Source organism: Electrophorus electricus, chromosome 9 (assembly GCF_041902795.1).
Source record: "Electrophorus electricus isolate QZ-2024a chromosome 9, ASM4190279v1, whole genome shotgun sequence".
Taxonomy (NCBI): domain Eukaryota; kingdom Metazoa; phylum Chordata; class Actinopteri; order Gymnotiformes; family Gymnotidae; genus Electrophorus; species Electrophorus electricus.
This window is the reverse complement of record NC_137505.1, coordinates 13,042,903-13,064,214: the sequence shown is the minus strand read 5'-3', so window position 1 is coordinate 13,064,214 and position 21,312 is coordinate 13,042,903.

Sequence of the window (21,312 nt, the reverse complement as noted above, 5' to 3'; positions counted from 1 at the left end):
TCAGGTACTTTCTTATTTGTGAACTTTTATACATTTTATGTAATTTATTTATCATCTATAATGTTTTATTACTTTTCATTTATAGATATAAGGACACAAAAACAGTTCATATACTCAATGAATTGTTACAAGATAATCTTTTCTAGAGAATGTTTACCATTTGTTAAAAGACTGATTTATTTCTAAAAGTTTATGCAGTGTGTTAATTTGTCACATGGAGGCAGAAGGGGTGAATCTGATATACCCCTCTTCCATCATCAACTATTCATCGAGTCCTCCAGTAGAGCTTGTACAACCAAAGAAACGCATACAGCGGTCACCGGCGGTTCTAAGTTACATCTAAAGAGGTCTAGGCCTATACACACTGTTCCACCTGAGGTAATAAAATGTTTTGGGGTAAAGGTATTTTCATGAGGCGATCTGTGATCTAATTATAATAGGCTTTGAAGCTCTCTGCAACAGGTGCAGAGTGGTGCAAGACTGTGTTTGAAAGCATAAAGAGGAATAATGTTTCTGGGGTATCTTAAGGCCTTTTTGGGTCTGTAAGTGCAGAGCAGAGGCTCTGATGCAGGTGGTTTCAAGGCCTCTGTGGAAGTCTACGGCAGATGACTCTGGACTGTTCCCGTGAGAAATAGCTTCCTAAGTATTGGGAAAGATCCCGGCTTTTAAAAGACGTGAAAGCCTCTTCGAGAGTTCTGTGGCTAAGCAAGGTTCATTATCTTACCATAAGAGCAGGGTGATACTGACCTGCAACATCATCTTGCAGGTGTTTGATGGTATGAGTTGAGATCATCTTTGTTAAAAACAAAAAAAACAACAACAAAAAAAAAAAACAGGAAAATCTTCCAATAGGATATACTGGGGTCAAGCTTCAATTTGTACAATGATAGATCTCAATTTGCATATATTGAATAATGTATGGTTGAACACAGTGGTGGAGATTTCAAACATCAGTATGTAGAGAAGGTGTGGCAATCACATAATCAGTTGTGAAAACTGGATAAAAATGTGTGTTCCTTGTGTGATTATTAGACATATTCTGGACTATGCCTCGTTTGTATGTAACGCTGAGCTCAAAATAAATAATGGACCTACTACTCTCTTCAATTAATTCTTGAGTCTGCATCTTTATTTTCTGTTTAAAGAGGACTTAATAAAATTACTGGAATGTGGGCAATATCTAGTAACACAGTGCCGAGTCTGCTAAACGTAGATCCCAGCCTTTTATATGGCCTCTTCCCTTTAATTCTACTGACTATAATTAATGTAAACCTTGTCGATTCTGGTGTTTGCTGTATAGAGGTAGCGAAAACTTTGCTAAAACAATGAAAAATATGCATCCTGTGAAAAGTTTATTGAACAATATAACATTGTTCCTTACCCAGAGCCATAACACGTCATTGATGGAAATCACACTGATGTGAGGGCGGTATGGGCCAACTCAACTGTATTTCCTGATTGTTTTATTCTGCAGGAGGATGTGGTCCAAATATTTAAAAAATCACAGGTTTGTTTAAGAGGACATAGTCGAACAGTTTGGGCTTACTGTTATTTTAATACTAGTGGTAACTATTAGTAAATACAACAATCTGACCATCCTCATACTGCATTGAGGGGTGATGGGGTGATGGTACCAGATGATGTTTAGGTATGTGGTTATGTTAATTTATTTTTGTTCCTTTATATTCACATATTTTGCAAGTGCGTATGTTATTGAGTTTAAAACCATCCATATATTAAGCAATTATAGAAAATACAGAAACTGCATGAGACTTCTCTTGACTTGCTAGAAGTTCAGACTGTAGCAAGCTTAGCATTAGTAAATGGAATAGGTGTCATTTTAAGGATTCATTTAAAGTATTCATGAGGTATTTCTCCTAACATCGATGTATCGACAGTACCAATAAAATAAATAGCATAACAAGAATTACAGGTTTATAATAGTGTAGTTACCCACAATGGTTGAAGTGTTTGAAAAGAGTTGTATAAAAGAATAGTTGGTTGGTTCGTGGCATAAAGTCATGAAACGGTGAAATGAGGTCATAAAAAGAGTGTTTACAGGGGAAAGTGCTTTAACATTGAATTAGACAAACTAATAACATAAAACAAGGGAGTTTAGAGATTCTGTGTCCTTTCGTAATGATTTGTGCATATGGCAGGCTGCTGCAAAGGATCCTGGGTAAGCTTCAGCAGACCTCAGTGTAAGATATATTAATAATATTAATCATAATAATACTATTCAGAGGTTACTTGACTAGTAATCAGAATGTTGCTAGTTCAAGCCCTACCACTGCCAAGTTACCACTGCTGGGTCCCTGAACAGCAATGAATCCTCAATTGTATTATTAATACAATCCAATACACATGCCTAATGCTCAGCTGTCAACTGCAAAAACTGACATTCTGAGCATTCGAACAGTAAGAGGAACAAAAAGAAAGGAGTCACCGACTGTACACGTGTCAATCATTTAGCCTTTTTACATGTTGTTTTAGTTTACTGTAATCAAGGCCTGAAACTGGAGTCTATGGACCAGGCAAAAATATTTCAATTTTTAATGCGTTTTTATTTTTTCAGTTTCAATGTTTCAATGAGACTCAGGAGACTCCAGCATAAGCAGAAGCTCCAAGTTGTCGATCTCCAGGAGCAAACCCGTCCCTGCAAGGTTGGGGTGCATGTTCTGGATCACGGGAAACAGACCATCGATCACCCAACATCTGCTTCTGCTCCTGCGGAGGTTCCAGATCCAGCACGGAGGCAGTGAGAGGTTCCTGGCCCAGAGATTGGTCTGCAGCGGGCCTGATGGTACTCGGCATGTATTGGAAATGCTGTGGCTGAATGCTGTGCGTAGCCCAGCGGGTGCTGGGGTGGAGCTGTGCCAGTTGCCTGCTCGGGTAGCAGGTAGCCCAGTTCTGAGCCTGTGGAATGGCCATCATGAAGTAGCCGGAGGGCGGGGCGGGCTGGTAGGGGTTGAGCACTGGGTTGCGCACGGCACTCACGCTGGCCATGCGCTGCATGTACTGGTGGGTGAGGTGGGCCTGCCGCTCCTCCTTGCGCTGCGCCAGGGCCACGTACAGCGGCTTGGTGCCTACGATGCACCCGTTCATCTCCTTCATTGCCTCGGTGGCCTCCTCCGGCGAGGAGAAACACACAAAGCCGAACCCTTTGGAGCGGCCGCCCTCCATCATCACCTTGGCACTCGTGAATGTCCCGAATAGAGAGAACTCTTTACGCAGACGCTCGTCGTCCAGACTGTCGTCTAGGTTTTTAACATACAGGTTCACTCCCTGGTAGCGAGTCGTGCCGTCCTGCTTCATCTGCTCAAACTTGCGTTTGAGCTCTGTCTGCCTCTCGCCTTTCTTCTGGGCACGAGCCACATACAGCTGCTTCCCATTCAACTTCTTCCCGTTCATCTCATCCACAGCCCTTTTGGCATCCTCGTGCCTCTCGAAGCTCACAAAGCCAAAGCCCTTGGACTTGCCGCTCTCGTCTGTCATGACGCGACGGCTCAGCGTTGGGCCGAACTTGCTGAAGATCTCATTTAGCTTGTTGTCGTCCATGTCCTCCCAAGTATGAGATATTATTTCCATCAGGCTCAGGACCATCTCTTTAGGATAAGGTCAAGAGAAATCTCTTGGAATGTGGTGTTAACAGGTTCCAACTGGTGTGGGTGTTTTATATTACTTTGCATATATTGACAAATGTATGGTTTGGATGCAATGGACGTGAAGACAAACGCAAATATGTAAAGGAATGTGGGGTGAATACATAACCACTACTGAAAAATGTATGAAAATGTGGGTTCTCTGATTTTTAGACATTCTCCAGAGGGTGCCTCAATAATGCGTGTTAATGTTAACCTACAATAAAGTACGTGCACAGTTATGCTATTTAACCAATTCTGAAGTCTGCATTTTTATTTAATATTTGAATTGAACTTTAAAACTAGCCGACTGGGCACCTAGGAACCACATACTGTTGCTATGTGCAGAGATGTGGGCTTGCAGCCCATTGTTGGGCAGAGTCCATCGCACTGCTCCAATAGACCTGCTCTGACTGCTACTTTCCCACGTCGGCAGTCGAAGTCGTTTCTCCTTCACAATGCTTTTCACCTGGTTGGCCAGTTTCACCGTCTCAGTAGACAAGCTAAAAGAAACTGTTGGCAGCCTCTCGTTGCTCCTGTAATATGACCGTCGCCAGACCAGAGAGTGGAACTGGATGGCAGTGTGGCACTTGCAGCTGCAGTTTGTTTGCTTCAAGATTTAATACGTGTAAGTGACCTTTGCTTCTCGTCCTGTCTTTACTGGTTTGTTAATAAGGTCATTTGAAATTGTGTTGTACATAAAGGAATATTACAGAATTATTCTCTATTTTAAGCTACACTGTGGGGTTTTGTTTTTTTGATCTTTACATTTATATTAATGCAACCCAATACACTTATCTAATGATCAGCTATGACCTGTAAGAACTGACAATCTGAACATTCAAACTTTAAGAGGAATAAAAACAAAAAAATGATCAGCTGTTCATGTCAAAATCTGTAATATGTAATAGAAATAACTGTAATATGTTCAATATAACTGTAATATGTTCAATTACCACCATGTAACATATAACTGTAAATATGTCAATTGCAAGATGGGACTGTACATTCTGTACATACATATATAAATATCCATATATACATTGTACATATAAACATTATATATATATATATATATATTGTACATGCACTATTAATATATTTTTGTATATATATAGAATATATTTCTCTATGCACCCCTGTTTTTCTTTTTCCTCAGATTGGACAGAGCACTCAACCATTTCACTGTGAGTTATACTGTGTATGACTATGTATGCGACAAATAAACCAAACTTGAAATGATTTTACCTTTTTCTGTCGTTTTCATTTTAAGCTTAGAATAACCAAGGCCTGGACTTTGTAAGGTGGTTTTGAATCCAGGTCAGCTAGGTGAGGACACCAATAGCTTACTGGGTAAGCAGCCACACTCTAACAATGGTGGGCTCGTGTGCAGAACAGTTAGAGCTTGGATCAAGCAAAACAAGAGGAAAAAACGAAACACCTCGGTGAGCGTGGAAAAGGGGAGAACAAAGAACGCCACGGAAAGAAATGGCAACCCCGATGCACTGGGGAAAACTCGAACTAAAAGTTCCCAAACAAAACCAGAAAACGGGGAGAAACTTGAATGGCTAAGGGAAGCCTCAGGAGAGAGACAGACTCGAGAGGGGAAAACTGGAGAAGGGAGGGGACGTGTAAAAACACTGACACCCTCGCAGAACAGAAAAGAGGCATAGCACAAGGGCTCACAGACCTCAATACCCCGAGTTACCGGCTAGGAGCTTGGCTCAAAACTTTAACAAAAACCCAGCACTGAATGACTGGGTCACTGGGCTTATATAAGGTCTAGCCCAGCTGTTGGGTGTTGATCCTGATCAGTGGCGTGGTTGACTCGACGCCTCCCTCTGGTCGAGGGGGCCTCGGCCTGGTGCCAACCCTTACAGGCTTGATGTCTACAGACATGGCAAAAATATTTCAATGTTCAATGCATTTCAGTTTCAATGTTTATTTTTTTCAGTTAAAATGTTAATTTTTTTTACTGCTTATTCTTCCATTAGACAGCCAGAAGCGCAGCACTGGTTAAAGTTTTTGAGCGGCTTCCTGCGCGCACTGGTCCTGGAGCACAGCGACTGCCTCATCCACCTTAGGGTGCAGAGACTCAGGAGACTCCAGCATATGCAGTAGCTCCGAGTTGTCCAGTTCCAGGAACAGACCCGTGATCTTCCCTGCAAGGGTGGGCTGCATGTTCTGGATCAGGGGAAACAGACGCTCACCCAGTATCTGCTTCTGCTCCTGTGGAGGTGCAGCAGCCAGCATGGAGGCACTGAGAGGTTCCTGACCCTGCACATGGACCGCAGCCAGCTGCACGGGCACCTGGAGCTCTGCCCCCAGGTGCTGCTGTGGGTTGAGAAACATAAATGTTTTATAATTGATTTGACTGATAAATGGTAAGTTCGACATTTATATCTAAGGGCTGTGTGCCCAGGTGTTGCTGTGGGCTGTGAACGCCTGAGGTGGTTTTGTACTGTGGTACTGCTCTCACCAGCGACGCCTTGTTGGCAGCTTCCGCGCTGGCCATCCCTGTCCCCGGAGCCTCAGATGCCATGGTCTGATAGGCCATCGTGCGTGGGACCTGGCAGGCGGTGGTTGGTCGGATGGCGCTGAAGGCCTGCGGGCAGGATGCGGCTGGACCGATGGCACTCGGCATATCCTGGACTTGCTGTGGGTGGACGCACTGCATGGCCCAGCAAGGGCTGGGGAGGAGTTGTGCCAGCTGGCTGCTTGCGCAGTAGGCAGGCCAGTTCTGAGCTTGTGGAATGGCTTCCATGTTGTAGCCGGAGGGCGGGGCAGGCTGGTAGGGGTTGAGCACGAGGTTGGGCAAGGCACTCACGCTGGCCGTGCGCTTCATGTACTTGTTGGAGAGGTGGGCCTGCCGCTCCTCCTTGCGCTGCGCCAGAGCCACGTACAGCGGCTTGGTGCCTACAACGCGCCCATTCATCTCCGTCATGGCCGTGGCGGCCTCCTCCGGCGAGGAGAAACACACGAAGCCGAACCCTTTGGAGCGGCCGCCCTCCATCATCACCTTGGCACTTGTGATGGTCCCGAACGGAGAGAACTCCTTACGTAGACGCGCGTCGTCCAGACCGTCGTCTAGGTTCTTGACGTACAGGTTGTCTCCCTGGTAGCGAGTCATACCGTCCTGCTTCATCTGCTCAAACTTTCGTTTCAGCCCTGTCTGCCTCTCGCCTTTCTTCTGGGCATAACCCACATACACCTTCTTCCCATTCAGCTCCTTCCCATTTATCTCATCCACAGCCCTCTGGGCATCCTCGTGCCTCTCGTAGTTCACAAAGCCAAAGCCCTTGGACTTGCCGCTCTCGTCGGTCATGACGCGAGTGCTCAGCGTTTGGCCAAACTTGCTGAAGATCTCCTTCAGCTTGTCGTCGTCCATGTCCTCTCCAAAGTTCTTGACGTACACATTGGTGAACTTTTTGGCCCTGGCCCCCATCTCAGCCTCTCGCTCCTTGCGAGACTTGAAGTGGCCAATGAACACTTTGCGGTCATTGAGCAACATGCCATTAAGTCTCTCAATTGCTCTCTCCGCAGCCTCACGGGTCTCAAAGTGCACAAAGCCGTAGCCCTTAGAGCCATTCTCGTCACACACCACCTTGCTGGAAAGGATGTTCCCAAAGGCAGAGAATGTGTCGTAAAGAGCTTCGCTGTCAATAGACTTGTCAAGGTTCTTGATGAAGATGTTGCCAACTCCACTCTTCCTCAGAGAGGGGTCTCTCTGGGACCACATAATTCGCACAGGTCTGCCTTTGATGATGTTAAAGTTCATAGTGTCCAAAGCACGCTCAGCATCTGCCTGCTGCTGAAAGTTCACGTATGCGTATCCAAGTGAGCGGAGGGTCATCGCGTCCCTGCAAATCCGTACGGAGACTATTGCGCCAGCAGGACTGAATTTCTCGTATAGCATGGCCTCGGTAACGTCTGGATGAAGGTCACCCACGTACAACGAAGTCATCGGCGAACTTGGAGCACTTGGATTCATTTTCGTGAGGATCGTCGGTCAACCTTTCTGGAAATCGTAGTCGAAAGTAGTAAATGAATAAAATAAAATCGTAAATGATTTAACCAAATGATCTAACTGCACGAATTATAAAACAGTTTGAAACAGCAATTCAACAGAGCCAGGCAAGTGTCGACCGACCAAAGCGATCAAAGCAACACTTTAGCTTTAGATTCAAATACATGACAACTTGGTTGTTACGTAAGAGTGCTTTTACGTAAATGTTTATTTTTAAATATTATACAAACGCTATTTATTTATTTATGAATTATTCAATTATTTTAACTTATAACGTTAATAGCGTGAATGAGAGGCTTTAACAACGCCTTATATTTCAAAATATTACCTAGTCACAGCATTTTCCAAAAATCGTCCATATGCTGCTCACACTGAATCATTTACCGCATGGCTCAGAATAAATACTTTTAGTTTGATAAACGCAGCAACATTCATTTTCTTTAGCCTAATGCTCGGCAAAAAACATCGCATTAAAGTTAATTAATGGGATGAAATCAGTTTGCCTTGGAGCAGGCCTATGTTCTTTGAGGTTAAAAATAATCGCCTGGATTGTAAACCTTAGTAGAGTTCCACAACGAGGTGCGATTTGTAAAAGGACGTCTTTTTCTCTCCGAGTTAGAAATCTGGAGAAATAAATATATCAATTGATTTCCGCCCATCGGAGGACCTTTAGAACTTTATTATTTATTCATTATTTATTTCTAACTTCTCACTGTGTCCAACTATATCGGGTGTATAAAACGTATGAACAGACATAAATAACGTGGGGGAAACGGGAATAGGGGAGAGAGGAAAAATAAGACGAACAGAGACGAAACAGACAAACGGGAAATGCAGATAGAGTATTTTAAGTATTAGCCACCTGCACCATTACGGGAATGTGTGTGTGTGTGTGTGTGTGTGTGTGTGTGTGTGTGTGTGTGTGTGTGTGTGTGTGTGTGTGTGTGTGTGTGTGTGTGTGTGTGTGTTCGTGTGTGACTGCTTGTGTGCGTCTGCCTGTGTGTGTGTGTGAGAGAGAGAGAGAAGCTATGTGCGAGTGCACTGTATATGTACACGTACTAGATTGGGATATTTATCATTTATGGATTAGCTCTGTAAACTTTTTATCAAAGGAGTCCAGTCTAGGTTATTGGTTCTTATTGATTCATTCTGAGATTTTTTTCCATTGATATGTAGTCTATCAAAAGATTTTTCCATTCGGTGACACTAATATTATTTTTTGTTTTCCAATTCATGAGTATGTTTGTATTTGCAATTAATAATGTTATATATATATTATCCTGTTTTTTTTTCTATTGTCACATTGGTTGATGACATGTCTCCTAGGAGACATAAAGATGGTGTTGGATGGATAGGGTTATTTAAATCATGGGACATGTGTGTGATTACTTATTGCCAAAATTACTTGATAGGTGTGCTCTGCCACACGATGTGAATGTAATCGTCAGCTGTCTTTGGAGTAAAGTATGTACAGATTGCTGAGTTGGGAAACCAATTTTAAACATCCAATGTGTAGTATAATGTAATCTATGTATTATTTTGTACTGAATGCATTGTAGGTTAGTGTTGCTGTCATGTGGTAATTATTATTACACATTTTAATCCAAACTGTGGCGTCGGGAGCTAGTAATAAATCTTCCTCCCATTGTCTCGATGGGAGAGTAATTATGCGATTTGATTTCATTATTAGTTTGTATATCTTATGTGATAGTTTTTTTGTATTAGGAATGTTTATAATACTGATATGGATGCAGGTGAGTTTAATGTCTCTGAACTGATAGTTGCTCTTACCTGCTTTCTATATCTTATGTTTGGGCTACTTGTGGAAGTGACATGAAAGCAGTGTTATGTTTATGTGAGTCTGGAGTTTGATATCTTGTGAAATTTCCACCAGGCTGTTAGTATCATGGCCACCCACAAATTGTTGATCATGAATGTTCTTTAATTGATTTGACTGATAAATGGTAAGTCTGACTTTTAGATCTTTGCATAATGTTTGCTATATGTCTATCCATATTCTGTCTGATATACTAAGTTTTATCCATTTTATACCATATTATAGTTGATTTGCAATAATCAACTACAGTTCTGTAATGTTGTGAGTTTGATTCTATGTGATTTATTTTTCCAGTAGAATCAAGTTATGATGTTGTCCAAAGATTTTAGACAGGTTGGTGGCGCTGGAATAATTGAAAACAAATAATTTCGTTTAGGTAATATTCTCATTTTAATTATTGCAGTTTGTCCAAAGAGCATAAGGGGCAAATTTGTCCATCAATGAAGTTCGTCGCTTATTGTTTTAATAATTGGATGACTATTTATTTTGAATAACAGACAACTGGGAAGAGAATTTAGTACCCAGATATGTAATATGATTGGTATTCAGGGGGATGGGGAATGTTTTTAATTGCATCATAAAGTTATGCTGCTAATATATAGTATAATACACAAATATACTACTCGAGATACAATTTGACCAGTTATGTGTGATGTTCTGTGATGATCAAATAGAACACCACAGACAACTGTGTGGCACATCACTGTTAAACCTCCTGATTGCAACCCGGGGCATCGTGAACTGTACAACATGACCCTCAGACAATGATCTCTGAGTGAAAGCGATAAACATAATCATCTTCATATCATCACTTTCTCTACAAGTTCAGTGGAAGAGATGTCAGTTAAAGGGAGTTTTAATACCCTTTCCATCTTTAAATTTAATAAAAACACAGATGGAAAAATTCCAGAAAGTGAGACAGAGAAAGGAAACTAGACTTTAAAATGGTGCTGCCCTCTTGACTTACAAATGTAGATTATTGAAATTATTACAAATGTCCGATGACAAAAGGGATTGTGTCAGTGTTTCACTACTCAGTATTGCATTTGGTAGACAGTATAAACAATTAGACTATGGTTAAAAAAATCACAGAAATAAAGCAAACACCAATATAATCTTGAACCACCTAGTCCCAGGAAACATTAGATTACTGGAAAAAAATCAGACAACTAGCAGAACAACTTTTTAACCAGTGATGCAGATGCACTTTTAGTGGATTTATTTATCTGTATTTCAATCCACTAAAGTTTTTCACTTGATCTAACATTACATTTAAGACCGAAATCCTGTTACGTCTCACAGAAGATTCCACTGATCAAGCTGCTACTTACCCATCCTGGTCCTGGAGTACCTTTGCTCTGTACACTTTAGTGATGTCTTTGCTACCAACAAGCCTATTTTAATCCATCCGATAGTAACCAAACGCTCCTTTGCTGCAGAGCACAGAAATCATTCAAATTTGCAGTCAACAGATACATCTGGGCCAGATTTTGGATCAATGGACTAGGCTGGAACTGCACATATACTGTATATGCAAAATTCAAAATACGGGGAGTGGTTGGTCCCTTTGCAATCAAATCTGAATACTATGGAATTCGTTTCACATTTGTTTAATTTGACAGATTTTAAATGGATAATGGACATCACTAGACAAAAAGGAATACACAACTATATGAAAAGGAACAAAACCAAAAACAAAGGAAGACTTTAACACACTTGCCCAAACAAGCACTAAATCTGACAAAAATAGATCAACCAATGACATAGCTGTGAAGGAACATATTAGCCATTGTTTTCTTGTCATCAACAGTAATTTTAACTGATTGTTAACATACTGTTCAAGTCTTCAACTGATTTGCTCCCAACATACGAATGGGTACAAATATGGTTCATTACCCACCTGCACAAATTGCTTCTGACATACTGGGCAGCTACAGGGTTCTTCTCCCATGTGGATTCTGACATACTGGGCAGCTACGGGCTTCTTCAGTTGTGTGGATTGTCTTCTGCTCCTCCATGTGGCCTGTTTCACCAAAGCCCTTCCTGCAGTATTTGCAGCACTCTGGCAAGCGGACACCCTTGTGTGAGCGTTTAGGTGCTTCTCAAGAGTCTGGGCAAGTTTGAAACACCTGCCCCAAACATCACTGACATTATTTCTTGTAGGTGATTAGCCACGTGTTTCTCTAGCCACAAGTACTTTTTGATTTATTTGTTTTTTTAAATAGGTAATTTTATATATAATGGCAACAAATGACATTTTAAGTTTTATGACAAAACGTGCAAACAAGCTGGCCTGAGAGGTGTGTAGCGGGATATGACTCAGTGCGTCTCTGGTGCTGCTTTTGATGAGTACAGTGTCATGAGTGTGTCTGTCCAGCGGTGCAAAGAGGGGATACAGCAAGGCATGGCATGGTGTTTATTCATTCGTTTGCATAGAAAATGACGCCTTTTCACATTGTGGAACTACAAATATGGCGGTCTTTTTTGTGCGGCGTAGTAATGACATATGTTGTGGAATTTTGAACAAACAGCAAGTCAGACGTGATTAAGAGAGTAATTTAATAAGAAAAAGAATAAAATAAATGTTTGGCTCTCCTCAGGTAGGGAGCCCCGAGTATACAAAACCGTGGCTAGTTATACTACTCCTGTGCTGTCTTTAACCAATCATCTTTTCTTAAGCAGCTCTTCTTTCCTTTGTTGCTGTGGCTATAAGCCAATCAGCTCTCAGCTTGGTTTTTTCCACAAACCAACCCAAACTGACTCCAAACAGTGTGGGTTGTGTGTCAAGTTGACCTTGATGTTAACAGTTCCTGATACATGTTCAACTTAATCAGCAACAGGCGGATATAAATGTGCAAACGGCATTATTAATTTAAGAACAAAAGGATCAGTGTGATTTTATATGAATCACATAATACATAGTTTCGTATCATTTTCCATCACAAGTAAAAACAGAGTCTCACCGTATTGTCGGGCAGGAGGATCTGGACTCATTTATTACTTGATATCTTCCCCCATCTAGCGGTCATTAGAGGTTAGTCTTGAATTGATTTCTGTCGTGCAATATTTTAGATATAAATGTTTACATTTTCTATTACAGAACACGGCAAAGTATAGTCAACCAGTTCTAACCTTTTGAGAAAAACTTTAACTTCAAAGTAGGTGAATCTATTTACTTAGATTGAACCAATCGGATCACAGTTTATTTACATAGCATCAATGCTTTGAGTGCTTTAGATATAAGGACATCATTGCGATCTTTCTGCTCACACCTCAGTCAGTCTATAATTCTGTACTATGTGTTTCTATAGCTTCCAACTTTCACGAGTTTCTTGAATCTGTGGAGAAAAGTGCAGACTCAGGTACTTTCTTATTTGTGAACTTTTATACATTTTATGTAATTTATTTATCATCTATAATGTTTTATTACTTTTCATTTATAGATATAAGGACACAAAAACAGTTCATATACTCAATGAATTGTTACAAGATAATCTTTTCTAGAGAATGTTTACCATTTGTTAAAAGACTGATTTATTTCTAAAAGTTTATGCAGTGTGTTAATTTGTCACATGGAGGCAGAAGGGGTGAATCTGATATACCCCTCTTCCATCATCAACTATTCATCGAGTCCTCCAGTAGAGCTTGTACAACCAAAGAAACGCATACAGCGGTCACCGGCGGTTCTAAGTTACATCTAAAGAGGTCTAGGCCTATACACACTGTTCCACCTGAGGTAATAAAATGTTTTGGGGTAAAGGTATTTTCATGAGGCGATCTGTGATCTAATTATAATAGGCTTTGAAGCTCTCTGCAACAGGTGCAGAGTGGTGCAAGACTGTGTTTGAAAGCATAAAGAGGAATAATGTTTCTGGGGTATCTTAAGGCCTTTTTGGGTCTGTAAGTGCAGAGCAGAGGCTCTGATGCAGGTGGTTTCAAGGCCTCTGTGGAAGTCTACGGCAGATGACTCTGGACTGTTCCCGTGAGAAATAGCTTCCTAAGTATTGGGAAAGATCCCGGCTTTTAAAAGACGTGAAAGCCTCTTCGAGAGTTCTGTGGCTAAGCAAGGTTCATTATCTTACCATAAGAGCAGGGTGATACTGACCTGCAACATCATCTTGCAGGTGTTTGATGGTATGAGTTGAGATCATCTTTGTTAAACCCAAAAAAAACAACAACAACAAAAAAAACCAGGAAAATCTTCCAATAGGATATACTGGGGTCAAGCTTCAATTTGTACAATGATAGATCTCAATTTGCATATATTGAATAATGTATGGTTGAACACAGTGGTGGAGATTTCAAACACCAGTATGTAGAGAAGGTGTGGCAATCACATAATCAGTTGTGAAAACTGGATAAAAATGTGTGTTCCTTGTGTGATTATTAGACATATTCTGGACTATGCCTCGTTTGTATGTAACGCTGAGCTAAAAATAAATAATGGACCTACTACTCTCTTCAATTAATTCTGCATCTTTATTTTCTGTTTAAAGAGGACTTAATAAAATTACTGGAAGGTGGGGAATATCTAGTAACACAGTGCCGAGTCCGCTAAACGTAGATCCCAGCCTTTTATATGGCCTCTTCCCTTTAATTCTACTGACTATAATTAATGTAAACCTTGTCGATTCTGGTGTTTGCTGTATAGAGGTAGCGAAAACTTTGCTAAAACAATGAAAAATTTGCATCCTGTGAAGTTTATTGAACAATATAACATTGTTCCTTACCCAGAGCCATAACACATCATTGATGGATATCACACTGATGTGAGGGCGGTATGAGCCAACTCAACTGTATTTCCTGATTGTTTTATTCTGCAGGATGTGATCCAAATATTAAAAAAATCACAGGTTTGTTTAAGAGGACATAGTCGAACGATTTGGGCTTACTGTTATTTTAATACTAGTGGTAACTATTAGTAAATACAACAATCTGACCATCCTCATGCTGCATTGAGGGGTGATGGGGAGATGGTACCAGATGATGTTTAGGTATGTGGTTATGTTCATTTATTTTTGTTCCTTTATATTCACGTATTTTGCAAGTGCGTATGTTATTGAGTTTAAAACCATCCATATATTATGCAATTATAGAAAATACAGAAACTGCATGAGACTTCTCTTGACTTGCTAGAAGTTCAGACTGTAGCAAGCTTAGCATTAGTAAATGGAATAGGTGTCATTTTAAGGATTCATTTAAAGTATTCATGAGGTATTTCTCCTAACATCGATGTATCGACAGTGGCAATACAATAGATAGCATAACAAGAATTATAGGTGTATAATAGTGTAGTTACCCACAATGGTTAAAGTGTTTGAAAAGAGTTGTATAAAAAAATAGTTGGTTGGTTCGTGGCATAAAGTCATGAAACGGTGAAATGAGGTCATAAAAAGAGTGTTTACAGGGGAAAGTGCTTTAACATTGAATTAGACAAACTAATAACATAAAACAAGGGAGTTTAGAGATTCTGTGTCCTTTCATAATGATTTCTGCATATGGCAGGCTGCTGCAAAGGATCCTGGGTAGGCTTCAGCAGACCTCAGTGTAAGATATATTAATAATATTAATCATAATAATACTAGTCAGAGGTTACTTGACTTGTAATCAGAATGTTGCTAGTTCAAGCCCTACCACTGCCAAGTTACCACTGCTGGGTCCCTGAACAGCAATGAATCCTCAATTGTATTATTAATACAATCCAATACACATGCCTAATGCTCAGCTGTCAACTGCAAAAACATTCTGACATTCTGAGCATTCGAACAGTAAGAGGAACAAAAAGAAAGGAGTGACGGACTGTACACGTCTCAATCATTTAGCCTTTTTACATGTTGTTTTAGTTTACTGCAATCAAGGCCTGAAACTGGAGTCTACAGACCAGGCAAAAATATTTAAAATATTTAATGCGTTTTTATTTTTTCAGTTTCAGTGTTTCAATGAGACTCAGGAGACTCCAGCATATGCAGAAGCTCCGAGTTGTCGATCTCCAGGCGCAAACCCGTCCCTGCAAGTTTGGGGTGCATGTTCTGGATCACGGGAAACAGACCATCCATCACCCAACATCTGCTTCTGCTGCTGCGGAGGTTCCAGATCCAGCACGGAGGCAGTGAGAGGTTCCTGGCCCAGAGATTGGTCTGCAGCCGGCCTGATGGTACTCGGCATGTATTGGAAATGCTGTGGTTGTATGCTGTGCGTAGCCCAGGGGGTGCTGGGGTGGAGCTGTGCCAGTTGCCTGCTCGGGTAGCAGGCAGGCCAGTTCTGAGCTTGTGGAATGGCTTCCATGTTGTAGCCGGAGGGCGGGGCAGGCTGGTAGGGGTTGAGCACGAGGTTGGGCAAGGCACTCACGCTGGCCGTGCGCTTCATGTACTTGTTGGAGAGATGGGCCTGCCGCTCCTCCTTGCGCTGCGCCAGAGCCACGTACAGCGGCTTGGTGCCTACAACGCGCCCATTCATCTCCGTCATGGCCGTGGCGGCCTCCTCCGGCGAGGAGAAACACACGAAGCCGAACCCTTTGGAGCGGCCGCCCTCCATCATCACCTTGGCACTTGTGATGGTCCCGAACGGAGAGAACTCCTTACGTAGACGCGCGTCGTCCAGACCGTCGTCTAGGTTCTTGACGTACAGGTTGTCTCCCTGGTAGTGAGTCATACCGTCCTGCTTCATCTGCTCAAACTTTCGTTTCAGCCCTGTCTGCCTCTCGCCTTTCTTCTGGGCATAACCCACATACACCTTCTTCCCATTCAGCTCCTTCCCATTTATCTCATCCACAGCCTTCTGGGCATCCTCGTGCCTCTCGAAGTTCACAAAGCCAAAGCCCTTGGACTTGTCGCTCTCGTCGGTCATGACGCGAGTGCTCAGCGTTTGGCCGAACTTGCTGAAATCATCATGTCTCCACCCCAAGGGAATGTTAGGTCTCTTCTAGAATATCCTTCATCATCTCTGGAAGGTCAGGCAAGACCTCACAGATGGCGGTGTGTAACCATGTTTGCCCCAAGTCAGTCATTTCTGGAATCATGGATGATTGCTTACTGTACAAATAAAAGGAAAAACTGTCATTACACTGATATCAAGTATGTGTATATATAAAAAAAACCTTTTCATTTTGTGATACGTTTCTTACATAGTATGTGTGAATTTTTAGTATGGTTTCCATCACAGATCATGTTTACCTCGACAATACACTGTGTTTCAGTGGAAGGACTTGGTGCCCATTAACAATGTACAATGGTAAAAATCTACCAAGTTGTTAATGTTAAGACATTCCAGCCTTGAACTGTGTTTTGTCACAAAGTACAGATGGTATTCAAAATGAACGTCAGCGTTATGTATATCCATTACAAAATACACAGATGTATCATTTTGAATTAAAATAATGAGAAGTTCTCCAAACTCCATGTGCTCATCATTTTTTGACACAAGAAAATGTCCTTTTTTATATGATGCACCCTTACACTGCACCTCTGTGGAAACACTAGTACTGTGTTCTGAAAAGCCAAACTCTCTAACTGCATGTTTAATTGCATCACTGTAAAGGTTGGGGTAGAAGGTACAACTGTCTTTGACTTGCAGAAGCTGACAACGTCCAGGTCCAGCTGAAAGACATGACTGAAACATCTTCTGTCTTTTGGATAAATTTAGGCAGATATTTTTTAAAGTTTTTCAAATGCCTGGCACACCTTTTGAAGTAGCTGCGTTTACTTTCAAAACGCATTGTCCACAACCTAATCAAGGGGCCAAATTTAAAAATTAGTGCTGGATAGTGTCGCAAGAAATTATGTTTTGGTCTTAGTGGACTCTCACTGTCACGGAACGCTCGCCTCCCCCGAGTCACGTGGTTTGGCCCGCCACGTGCAGTGGGAGGGTGGTTTTGTTTGTAACCACACCTGCACACACCTGCACCTTGTTCGTCCTGCCTCTCGTCCTGCGGCACCCGGGCCACCGCACGCTACACTCAGGAAATAAACGCAGATTCCAGATATTCTTGGATTATAATGTCAAGATAGGCCACCTGTGACAAAGAAATCGTCTGTGTGCAAATCATATCAACAATATCTTTAAGCTGGAGAGTTAATTTACACACATCATCATCTGGATTTTGCACTTTGTCACCAATTAATAAAGGCAGCAACATTAGGAAATTCCAATTCTGGATAGCTTGACCTGAAAGCTTGGACACCCCAGAGTTAACAGAACATAGCTTTGTAAAAGCATCAGATCCTTTGCACTTGAACTGCTTGATGTGCCAGTTCAATAATGAATATGTAAGGCATTTTTTTTTCTTAATGAAATGCTTCAAGTACAGTGCAACGTCATAGAACAACACACACTCAAATATGTCAAGGCCTAAACAAGGTGGGAGACCAGGCTGACAAACATGAAAAGATATCAGAGTATTGAAAACAGTTTACCTTTATGCCTTTGATATCTCGACTGTCCACAGCTTCAATGTCTAGATCACCAACAGCATAATTAGAACTTTCAGGGGTGCCCTGGGGACCACGTACATTTGGATCATCACTCTGAAACTCACTTCGTATGATTTCACAGTACCTGCAAAATTAAAGTAAGTTTTCAGTACAAGTGCTGCATGCGGTGAGTCTACCGTATCTTCAAGCGCGAGCAGCTCGGCCGCGCACTCACCGACTTCGCCTAAACGGTCGCTCTCGCGACAATGAACCAGTCCAATAAAAGAACGGAAACAAACTCTACTGCTCCGTAATTTGACCATTCGGAGCTCATATGTTTAAACATTGAAAATACAGACCTTTATTTTTGCAGGAATGCAAATTTACGCTGAAAATCCATTACTGTTAAATTTGAAATGGCCTTAAGGCACTATAAATATGACCAAATGACATTATTTCGTAATGAAAACGCAGAAACTTTTTTTATCATTAGCAAATTATTAACAATTAATATGATGCAAAAATAAAGAACATGCTGTCATCTATCTAAATATTGACAACATATTCCTTGTTCACTGCAGTCACATGCACTTATTTTATTTTATACAGCGAACATAAATAGGAAAGTGTTAACATTTCAGCTTAACCCTCAAATGTTTTTTCAGAGGCTGTAAAAATAGTGCATATAATACATTTTTAGAAACCTATTACTACAGTATTACTACTATCCTACTGATATGCTGTTAAATATAGGTCCGGTTGCAGAGGTCTTTTTTTAGCAGCCGTACTAATACGTGTAGTAAGACAGGTAAGCGTGGTCGGGTCGGTCCGGGGTCGTACACGGGGTGGCGTTCAGGAGGTGACGGAGGGTCAGGCAGGAGACGAGGTCTAGAAAGCAGGCAGGAGTCAATAACCGGGAAACCACACAGGATGAGGAAACGCTCGTACGCCGTATAGGAAAGCAATACTTCGCGACTAGTATGCGATGAGGAGAAGCTTATTAAAGGGGTTGGTAATGAGGGGAATAGGACTCAGGTGTGGGCAATATTTGAGACAGGGATAGGTGCGGTGATCAGGATAGGTATGTGATCAGGACTACATAAAGAATTACTAAACAGTCCAGGGAAGTTATCATCAGGAGCTCCAGCCAGTCTTCCTTTAAGGAATTACTAAACAGTCCAGGGAAGTTATCATCAGGAGCTCCAGCCAGTCTTCCTATCTTCGGCTGGGTTGGACCGGCTGGGCGGGATCTTCCCTCGATGACTTGGGTGGAGGCGGCTGCTCACGATTTGTCGCCCGCAGGTCCGGAAGCGCACCAGCTGATTTGTCCGTTTCAGGGGTGGGCACTGGTGACGTTGCCTCCTTGTCTTTACGAGGCTTAGGCGTAGGCGCTTTAAGTTCTGGGGCTGCGAGACTTCACGGAGGGAGTGTCCTCATAGGACAACGACGCTTCTCTGAAAGCCCCCCCAAGGGAGAATCCCCATGGAGGACCAGCTCCACCTGCCTCTCAAAGGCATTCAGGTCCAGGACACTGCAGTCGCTTACTCACCTAACTGACACACACACATACAAGCAAGGAGACGTTTGGAAGCAGGGGCCGTATCGTGACAGTATGTAAGTAGGATTGCTGAGCTTGTGAAACAATTACATTTACATTTACGGCATTTAGCAGACGCTCTTATCCAGAGCGACTTACAAAAGTGCTTTGTCATTTACTCATAGAATATGTCCAAGTACAGTATAGTAGGTTAGAATTAAACATACCAATGAACAAGAATACTGTAGAATACAGGGATAAATGCTAATACTTAGAAGTGCAAAATACATAAGGTCTGTCTTAAACAATGATAAATGCTATAAACAATAAGTGCTAGAGTTTGTTAAAAAGCATAAATGCCCTACAATAAGTATTAAATTGGTCAGTCAATAAGGGAGCAGTGTCAGTTGTCCTTTAAATATTCTGCAAATAAATGGGTCTTCAGTCTGGGTTTGAAGACTGCAAAGGACTCTGCTGTCTGGACAGCAAGCGGGAGTTCATTCCACAATCTTGGAGCCAGGACAGAAAATAGTCTCGATGCTTGTCGTCCATGAGACCCGAAGCAAGGTATTTCAAGCCGAGCCGTACTTGAGGTTCGAAGTACTCGAGGTACAGATCGGGCTTTGACCATTGACCTCATGTATGAAGGGGCTGGTCCATGAAACCAATTTTAAACATCTTATGTGTAGTATAATGTACTCCATGCATTATTTTGTAGTGAATGCATTGTAGATTAGTGTTGCTGGTCATTTGGGTGCTTACTATATCATACTTTTGGGATACTTGTGGAAGTGACATGAAAGTAGTGTTATGAGGAATATGTTTGCCTTTTTCTATCCAAGGTGTAAAGTTTAATAATTTTTGTTGTTGTTGAAGGTAAAGTCTTGATTGTTCCAAATACGAGAATGAATAGTTCTTTGTTATCTTGTGGAATTTCCACCAGGCTGTTAGAGTTATGGCCTCTGTCAAACAGTTGAAACATGGATGTTTTTAATTGATTTGCTTGATGGTAAGTCTGCCTTTTATATCTCTGCATAATGTTTGTTCTATGTCTATCCATATTCTGTCTGATATACTGGGTTTAATCCATTGTATTACATATTGTAGTTTATTTGCAATAATCAACTACAGTTCTGTATCATTGTGAGTTTGATTCTTTGTGATTTATTTTTCCAGTTATGATGGTGTCCAAAGGTTTAAACCAGGTTGCTGGAGCTGGATAGCAATAATTGAAAACAAATCGTTTATCTTAGGCATTATCACTTTAATTGTTGCAATTCTTCCAAAGAGTATAAGGGGCAAATTTGTCCATCAATGAAGTTTGTCACTTATTGTTTTAAAAACTGGAATGATATTAAATTTGAATAACTGACAACTGCAGAGAGAATCTAATACCCAGATATGTAATGTGATTGGCATTCAGAGGGATGGGGAATGTTTTTTAATTGCATCATAAAGTTATGCTGCTGCAATAGTATAATATACAAATATACTAATTGAGATACAATTTTACCAGTTATGTGTGATGCTCTGTGATGGTCATAGAGAACACCACAGACAACTGTGTGGCACATCACTGTTAAACATGCTGATTGCAACCCTGGGCATCATGAACTGTACAATATTAACCTCAGACAACGTTCTCGGAGTGAAATCTATAAACATATTCATCTAACTATCATTACTTTCTCTAACAGCTCATTGGATGAGAGGCAATTAAGTGAAAGGGAGTTTTAATATCCTTTCTATTTTTAAGTTTAAAAAAACACAGACATAAAAATTTCAGAAAGTGAGACAGAGAAAGGAAACCAGACTTTAAAATGGTGCTTCGCTCTTGAGTTACAACAGTAGCGTAACGAGGG